This window comes from Tamandua tetradactyla, chromosome 13 (genome assembly GCF_023851605.1).
Source record: "Tamandua tetradactyla isolate mTamTet1 chromosome 13, mTamTet1.pri, whole genome shotgun sequence".
In the NCBI taxonomy this organism is placed as follows: Eukaryota; Metazoa; Chordata; class Mammalia; order Pilosa; family Myrmecophagidae; genus Tamandua; species Tamandua tetradactyla.
Genome location: NC_135339.1, coordinates 18,861,658 through 18,870,449, shown reverse-complemented (window position 1 = coordinate 18,870,449; position 8,792 = coordinate 18,861,658). Strand labels below are relative to the sequence as shown.

General features: G+C 40.3%; 1 long non-coding RNA gene across 1 annotated transcript in view; it reads right to left on the bottom strand.

Annotated features, from left to right (window-relative positions):
• Positions 1–240: 240 nt before the first annotated feature.
• LOC143653655 (uncharacterized) overlaps positions 241–8,792 on the bottom strand; it is a 69,384-nt gene continuing 60,832 nt past the window's right edge. The window contains exon 3 of the long non-coding RNA XR_013161450.1: positions 241–731. This is a non-coding gene — a long non-coding RNA (uncharacterized LOC143653655). The remainder of the gene's footprint in view (positions 732–8,792) is intronic.

Below are 8,792 nucleotides of genomic sequence, written 5' to 3'. Positions count from 1 at the left end.
TCCATCTATCTGTCATCCAATAAATAAGGTGCAGGGGTAAAAAGTTAAGACTCTGGAGTCAGACTGGCAGGGTATGAATTCTGATTTTCCGGCCATATGACCTGGTACATGATGCATTTAACCTCTCTGTGCCTCAGTGTCCTAACCTGTAAAATAGGAATAAAAAAATAGTACTTTCCTTGCTGGGATATTGTGAGGATTTAATGAAACAAGCCACACAAAGCCCTCAGCATGGCCTCTGCCTCTCAGCTCATTTGTGGTTTACATCACACTGTCATTGTTATCATTATGATCATTATTTATTAGACATGGTAAATGGCAATGCTACTGTGGAGCTGAGCCAGGGACCAGTTCAGATGCCAGAGGAGTTCAGACGCCTTCAGGAAACAGAAGAGCTGCCCAGGGGGAGGGGGCGATGCGGAGCTATCAGTCCACTCTCCCTCCTGCCCAGAATAAACCTGGGAGTGTCCTTTCTGCACTTGGCTGTGAGGTTTGCCTGCAGAGAGGGGATTCCTTCTGCTGCTGACTCTCCCGCCTGAGGAATGTCTCCTGCCTGAGCCGACTGGGGTGATGAATCACCAGTATCATCACCACTATATTTAATGATCCATCTCCACTGCCCAGCAAGGAACACAGTTCCTTCTCTCTGGAGTCTTCAGCCAAGAGGAGCTTCACCAAATCGAATTAATGTTGGGAAAGGGACTTCTGGGCTCTCCCATCTTCCCACCAGCCTGTCAAAACAGGAAGATGGAAAAACCAATCAATAGTAAACTGTGTGTGTGAGAGACAGAAAAAGAGAGAGAGAGAGAGAATGTGTCTTTACATTTGCTGAGCATCACAATTATGAGCTAATTTGAAGGGCAGGCATTTTTTTCTTCCTAGTTTTTGAGATGAAGAATTGAAACAAAGGCTAAATGACCTAACCAGAATCATTTCATCTAAAACTACTGGGTATCATCAGCTTTCCCTCAATTAGTACCTGCCTGTCCTTGGAAAGCAATACTTTTAATCTGAAAGGGCACTGCTGAAGTTATGGCTGGACATAATAACTGGGTCCTATGGCTCCATCTTCCTCGGCCCCAGTGCCAGCCACTGCCAATGTGCCATCCCTTCTGGAACAACATCCTCCAGCTGGTGGATGACAAGCGCAGTCCTTCTGGGCAAACCATTTATGAAGAACCTCATTGTGCTAAGCCCTGGTTAGCTCTCCCCTGGGTCCGGTGGAGAACGGTGGTGGCGGTGGAATTCTGAGATGTGCAAGATGCCAAGGCTGGCTTCACCAGGGCAACAGGCCTCCAAGAGCTGAGATACATCTAAGGGCTCTGGACGGAGTCTTCTGTCTGCCCAACTGGAAGGAAGATTTTCTTGATATTTTGGTAGTTCAAGATAATGCTTGGTAAGTTACAGCGAGATTCTGTGTCTTAATAATGGTTCAAGCTTTCATCGTGGAGAGACTTCTGTGTGCCAGGCCCTGTGCTAGGGCTTTATCCCTGCCTGTGAAACAGATGCCATGCCTGTCATCACCCTACAAGAGGAATCAGAAGGCTCCCCAGCTCATAGGCAGTGGAGACAGAACTTGAACCCAGGCAGTCCATTTCCAGAGCCTCACGCTAACCCATCAGGGCAAGTCTCACGCTGAAGAAGACTCTGCCCTGACCCTGGGTGTACCTAATGCCTGGACAGAAATTCCAATGCATTGTCATAGGCAAAGCACAGCAAGGGAACATCTCATGTAAAACCAGATGCGATTAGCTTTACCCACAAAGGCATCAATGAAGCACTTCTTCATCCATTTACAAATCCCTGCCCACCTCCAAATGAAAACATTGGCCCTATTTTTGTCCGTAGAGGTCATGTAAATCAAATAAATCAAATCATTGTCAATCTGAGCATACCAAGGTCCCAGGCAGCCCTCAGAGTTCTGTGAGTAGCGGCTCATTAAGGTCTCCCCTCTTCTGGGACACTCTTCCCAACAGCCCTCAGCCCTATCTCATCCTCCTTTAACCATCCTCACCCAAAACACGCTAGAAGTTCGTGTGTAGTGCTAGGCACTATTCTAAACACTTTACATGGATTAACTCCTTAGTGCTCACGACTGTGGACCACCATGCTAGGTTTACTGGAAAAAGCCAGTATGCTGGTATACTATATTATACTATACTATTAATTATAGCTTATGTTATATACAGTTTGTATTATATGTAGTTTATATTATACTATATTATGTTATTGTTCTAGTTTGCTAGCTGCCAGCATGCAATATACCAGAAACGGAATGGCTTTTAAAAAGGGAAATTTAATAAGTTGCAAGTTTACAGTTATAAGGCAAAGAAAATGTCCCAATTAAAACAAGTCTATAGAAATGTCCAATCTAAGGCATCCAGGGAAAGATACCTGGATTCAAGAAGGCCAATGAAGTTCAGGGTTTCTCTCTCATCTGGAAAGACATGTAGTGAACACGGCATCATCTTTCTCTCCTGCCTTTCTTTCAAGAAGATCCCTGGGAGATATTTTCCTTCTTTATTTCCAAAGGTTGCTGGCTGGTGGACTCTCTGCTTCTCATGAATATGTCATTCTCTGCTCTCCCAGAATCTCCTTCATTCTCCAAAATATTTCCTCTTTTATAGGATTCCAGTAAACCAATCAGGACCCACCCGAATGGGTGAAGACACGTCTCCACCTAATCCAGTTTAACAACCACTCTTGATTGAATCACATCTCCAGGGAGATGATCTAATTAAAGACTAAACATACAGTTCCAAATAGGGATTAGAAGAAACGGCTGCCCTTACAAAATCGGATTAGGATTAAAACATGGCCTTTCTAGGGTACATACATCCTTTCAAACCAGCACAATTATACACAAAAACAACCTTACAAATACAATATGAGCACACAAACAAAAATAACATGAGGCACATGAGGAAATAAGAGAATATGAAGAAAAAGGAGTAGAAACAATAAACAGCACAACCACAGAGGCTCCAGGAATTGGCACTATCATATGCAGGCTTTGAAACAACTATACTATTAAAAGAGAATACTATCACCTTAACAGAATGCGATGTGTGGACCTTTTCTGGATCCTCATTTGCAGAAAAACATAATTGTTAAAAACTTTTTAAGCTCAATGGGGAATGCTGGAAATTAAACATGGATAAGCGTGTAAATGACGTTAAGAAATTAGTTAATGTTTCTGGATGTGATAATTTTTTGTGATGGTATTTTTCTAAACTCCATATCTGCTACATATACATACTAATGTCTTGCATTTGCTTTAAAACACTCCATCAAAGGAGGAGGAGAAGGAAGAGAAAGAGATGAAGAAAAATTAACATATGCTATATTAGAGAAGTGTTACATTTACAGAAAAATCATGCAGAAAATATAGGGGTCCCATGAACGCCCCCACCACACACAGAATTTTCCCAGTTATTAAAATTTTGCCTTAGTGTGGGACTTTTGACATAGTTGATTAAAAATACTATCATATTAACATTATTAACAGTAGTCAATAGTTAATTGTTATTAACATTAACAGTGTAAACTATGGTTTCCATTAGTGTTCAGTGACTGTGTTGTACAATCCTACGATTTTTTAAAAATTTTATTCTAGTAACATGTAACATATAAAATCTAAAATTTCCCCCTTTTAACCACATTCAAATATGTAATGCAGCGGTGTGAATTACATTCACAGTGCCGTGCTAGCAGCACCACTATCCAATCCCAAAACTTCTCCAAACAAAAACTCTGTACCAATTTAGCATTAAATTCCCATTCCCTGTCCCCACCCATCCCCTGGTAACCTGTATTCTAGTTTCTGACTATGAATTTGGTTCTTCTAATTATTTCATGCTAGTGAGATCATACAATATTTCTCCTTTTATAGCTGGCTTATTTCACGCAATATAACGTCCTTGAGGTTCATACACGTCACAAGCATGAGAACTTCATTCCTTTTTATGGATGAATAATATTCCATTGTATGGATATACCACATTTAGTTTACCCATTCATCAGCCAACAGACATTTGGGTTGCTTCCATTTTGACAATTGTGGATAATGCCACTATGAACATCAGTGCACAAATATCTGATTGAGTCCCTGTATGCTGGTTTGAAAGGATGTATGTATCCTAGAAAAGCCATGTTTTATCCTAATCCATTTTGTGAAGGCAGCTGCTTCTTCTAATCCCTATTCAGCATTGGATGTTTGAAACTGTAATTAGGTCATCTCCCTGGAGATGTGTTCAATCAAGAGTGGTTATTAAACTGGATTAGGTAGAGGTATGTCTCCACCCATTTGGGTATATCTTGATTAGTTTCTGAAGTCCTATAAAAAAAGGAAACATTTTGGAGAATGAGAGAGATTCAGAGAGAGCAGAGAATGCTGCAGCACCATGAAGCACAGAGTCCACCAGCCAGCGCTTTGGAGATGAAGAAGGAAAAGGCCTGCTAGGGAGCTTCATGAAACAGGAAGCCAGAAGAAGCTGGCAGATGACGCCGTGCTCACCATGCGCCCTTCCAGCTGAGAGAGAAATCCTGACTGTGTTCACCATGTGCCTTCTCACTTGAGAGAGAAACCCTGAACTTCATCAGCCTTCTTGAACCAAGGTATCTTCCCCTGGATGCCTTTGATTGGACATTTCTATAGACTTGTTTTAATTGGAACATTTTCTCAGCCTTAGAACTGTAAACTAGCAACTTAACAAATTCCCCTTTTAAGAAACTATTCCATCCCTGGTATATTGCATTCCAGCAGCTAGCAAACTAGAACAACCTGCTTTTGATTCTTTTACATATATACCTAGAAGCAGGATTGCTAAGTCATATGGTCATTTTATACATAATTATCTGAGGAAACACCAAACTGTTTTATACAGTGGTTTCATCATTTTACATTCCCACCAACAAAAAACAAATGTTTCAATTTCTCCATACCCTCACTAACACTTGATTTTTTCTTCTTTTTTTTTTTTAATAGAGGCCATTCTAGTGGGTGTGAGATGGTATCTCATTGTGGTTTTGAATTCATTTCCCAAAAGGCTAATGGCATTGAGCATCTTTTGATGTGCTTATCACTCATTTGTATATCTTCTTTGGAAAAATGTTTATTTAGGTCTTTTGCCCAATTTTGATTGGGTTGTTTGTCTTTTTGTTATTGAATTGTAAGATTTCTTTATATATTCTGGATATTAAACCCTATCTGATATATGGTTTCCAAATATTTGTACTTTTGTGATTTAATTGTAGGATTTCTTTATATATTCTGGATTTTAAACCCTGATCTGATATGTGGTTTCCAAATATATTCTCCCATTCTGTAGGTTGTCTTTTTACTTTCATGATAAAGTCCTTTCATACTCAAAAGTTATTAATTTTGATGACATCTATTCTAGTTTGCTAGCTCTTGGAATATAATATACCAGAACGGAATGGCTTTCAAAAAGGGGAATTTAATAAGTTGCTAGTTTACAGTTCTAAGGCCAAGATAATGTCCCAATTAAAACAAGTCTATAAAAATGTCCAATCTAAGGCATTCCAGGAGAAGATGCCTTGATTCAAGAAGGCTGATGAAGTTCAGGGTTTCTCTCTCAAGTGGAAAGGTGCATGGCAAACACAGTCAGGGTTTCCCTCTCGGCTGGAAGAGCACATGGCCAACACAGCATCATCTGTTAGCTTCCTCTCCAGCTCCCTGGGAGGTATTCTCCTTCTTCATCTCCAAAATCAAGGACTGGTGGACTCTGTTTCGTGTTTCTGCAGCATCCTCTATTATGTCTTTCTCACGCCTCTGTCATTCTCTGCTCTTTCAGAATCTCCCACTTTCTCCAAAATTTTTCTTCTTTTATAGGATGCCAGTAAACTAATCAAGACCCACCCAAATGGGTGGAGATACATCTCCACCTAATTTCTAGCTTAACAACCACTCTCAATTGAGTCACATCTCCAGGGAGATGATCTAATTATAGTTTCCAACATATAGTACCGAATAGGGATTAGAAGAAATGGCTCCCTTTACAAAATGGGATTAGAATTAAAACATGGCCTTTCTAGGGTACATACATCCTTTCAAACAGGCACAACATCTGTTCTAGTTTGCTAGCTGGTGGAATGCAATATACCAGAAACGGAATGGCTTTTTAAAAGGAGGAATTTAATAAGTTACAAGTTTACAGTTCTAAAGTCATGAAAATGTCCCATAAAAGCAAGTCTATAGAATTGTCCAATCTAAGGCATCCAGGGAAAGATACCTTGATTCAAGAAGGCCAATGAAGTTCAGGGTTTCTCTCTCAAGTGCAAACACAGTCAAGGTTTCTCTCTCATTTGGAAAGGCACATGGCAAACATGGTGGCATCTGCTGGCTTTCTCTCCAGGCCTCTTGTTTCATAAAGCTCCCCAGGAGGCATTTTCCTTCTTCGTCTCTAAAAGTCATTGGCTGGTGGACTCTCTGCTTCTCATGGCTATGTCATTCTCAAGCTTTCTCCAAAATACTTCTTTTATAGATTTCCAGTAAACTAATCAAGACCCACCTGGAATGGGTGAAGACTCATCTCCACCTAATCAAGTTTAATACACAGACTTGATTGAGTCACATCTTCATGGAGATAAGCTAATTAAAGCTTTCAACATACAGTACTGTAGGTTAGAATTAGAAGAAATGACTGTCTTTGCAAAATGGGATTAGGGTTAAAATGGCTTTTCTAGGGTATGTAAATCCTTTTAAACCAACACAAAGTCCCATTTATCTTTTCTTTTTTTTTGCTAATACTATTGGTGTAAAGTCTAAGAAACCATTGCCTAACATAGATGCTCACCTGTGTTTTCTCCAGGAGTTTCAGGGCTTTGGTTCTAATAGCTAGGTCTTTCATCCATTTTGAGTTTATTTTTGTACATGGTGAGAGGCAATAGTCCACCTTCATTTTTTTTTTGCATATGGATATCCACTTTTCCAAGCACCATTTGTTGAAGAGGTAATTCTTTCCCAATTGAATAGACTTGTCTTTGAGGTCACTGATTCTTTTTCCTGACAGCTCCAATCTGCTGTTGAAACCATCTACAGAATTTTCCACATCAGTTATTGTGGTCTTCAACTGCAATATTTCTGTTGGGTTCCTTTTTAAAATTTCTATCTCCTTTTTGAGTTCCTAATATTGATCATTCATTTTCCTGATATCCCTTAGTTCTTTCTGTTTTCCTATAGCTCCTTGAGCATAGTGTGGATCATGCTTTTAAAGTCCTTGTCCTGTGTGTCCAAAGTCTGGTCTTCTTCCTTGATAGTTTCTAGATTTTTATCTTGTTCCTTTTGATGGGCTATCATTTCCTGTTTCTTTCTTTGTCTTGTAATCTTTTGTTTTACACTATTTGTTTTAATCTTTTAAAGTACTGATTATGGGAATTAGTCCTTTAGCTGTCTGTTCCTTACGTTTGTATAAAGCTAGTGAAATGACACAGATTTCTTTGAATGTCAGGAGCTAACAAAAATGAACAAATCAATGCAAAAAACACCTTTCACAGTCTTATCAATTGTCTCTGCCTTAGCTAGTGCTCTCTTTCAGAGTTTAGCCATCTGTGCTGGTTTGAAAGGATGATGCCGCCTAGAGAAGCCATGTTTTAATCCTAATCCATCTTGTGCAGGTGCTATTTCTTTTAATCTCCATTCAGCACTGTAGGTTGGAAACTTGATTAGATTATCTCCATGGAGATGTGACATGCCCAATAGTGGGTGCTAACCTTTGATTAGAGGGAGATGTGACCCCACCTATTCGAGGTGAGTCTTGATTAGTTTACTGGAAAGCTTCAAAAGAGGAAACATTTTGGAGAGAACCATGGCAAAGCCATGAGACCCCATGCAGTCAGAGACCTTTGGAGATGAAGAAGGAAAACATCCCTGGGAGAGTTTCATGAAACAATAAGCCTGGAGAGAAAGCTAGCAGATGTCGCCATGTTTGCTATGTGTTTTTCCAGTTGAGAGAGAAACCCTGAACTTCATCAGCCTTTCTCGAGTGAAGGTAACCTTTTATTGGTGTCTTAATTTGGACATTTTTATAGACTTGTTTTAATTGGGACATTTTGATGGCCTTAGAACTGTAAACTTGCAACTTATTAAATTTTTAAAAACCGTTCCATTTCTGGGATATCACATTCTGGCAGCTAGCAAAATTGAACACCATCCTTTCAAGAAGTCAGCCCAAAGCAAATGCAAAGGGCAGGGTCTTCTCCTTCATTCCTGAGCCTGTGCCTTATCCTGGGCTTGTGCTTGCTTGTGGCCTTAGGAATTCCCCTGTTTGCGGGAATTCAAATGCCCCTTCAACACCCTGTGAAATCGATTTGTCCCTCCTGGGTATGATTTAAAACAAATAATTGTATGACTTAAAGCAGATAATCCTTTTCCATAGGTCACTTTGATGTAATTGTTTCTTATACTGCTTTAGCTGTCTGCAAGTTGCTTCTGCCTGAAGGGCAAGTTCTTGGAGGGTGAGCCAGAGTAGAGCTTCCTGGTTCAATCTTTCAGGCGGCCATCAGATAGACTGGCAGCAACACACAGGCACCAGAGTATGTGCATAAGGGGCTACTCTGATCCCTTCAGAACACGGCCAGGGACCCCCAATGGGAGCAAAGGCTGACTCCAAGTTGTACCAGGTGATGGTTTGGGGAGGGGCTAGCAAGCTTCTCTTACTGTTCTTAAACTGTGTTTGGCGGGGAGGGGGTGGCACTTGCTCAGTTACTGAAAACCTTTAATAGTTTTACAGAGTTCCGAGAAGATTGCTCTGTCAGATTTTGCTAACTGT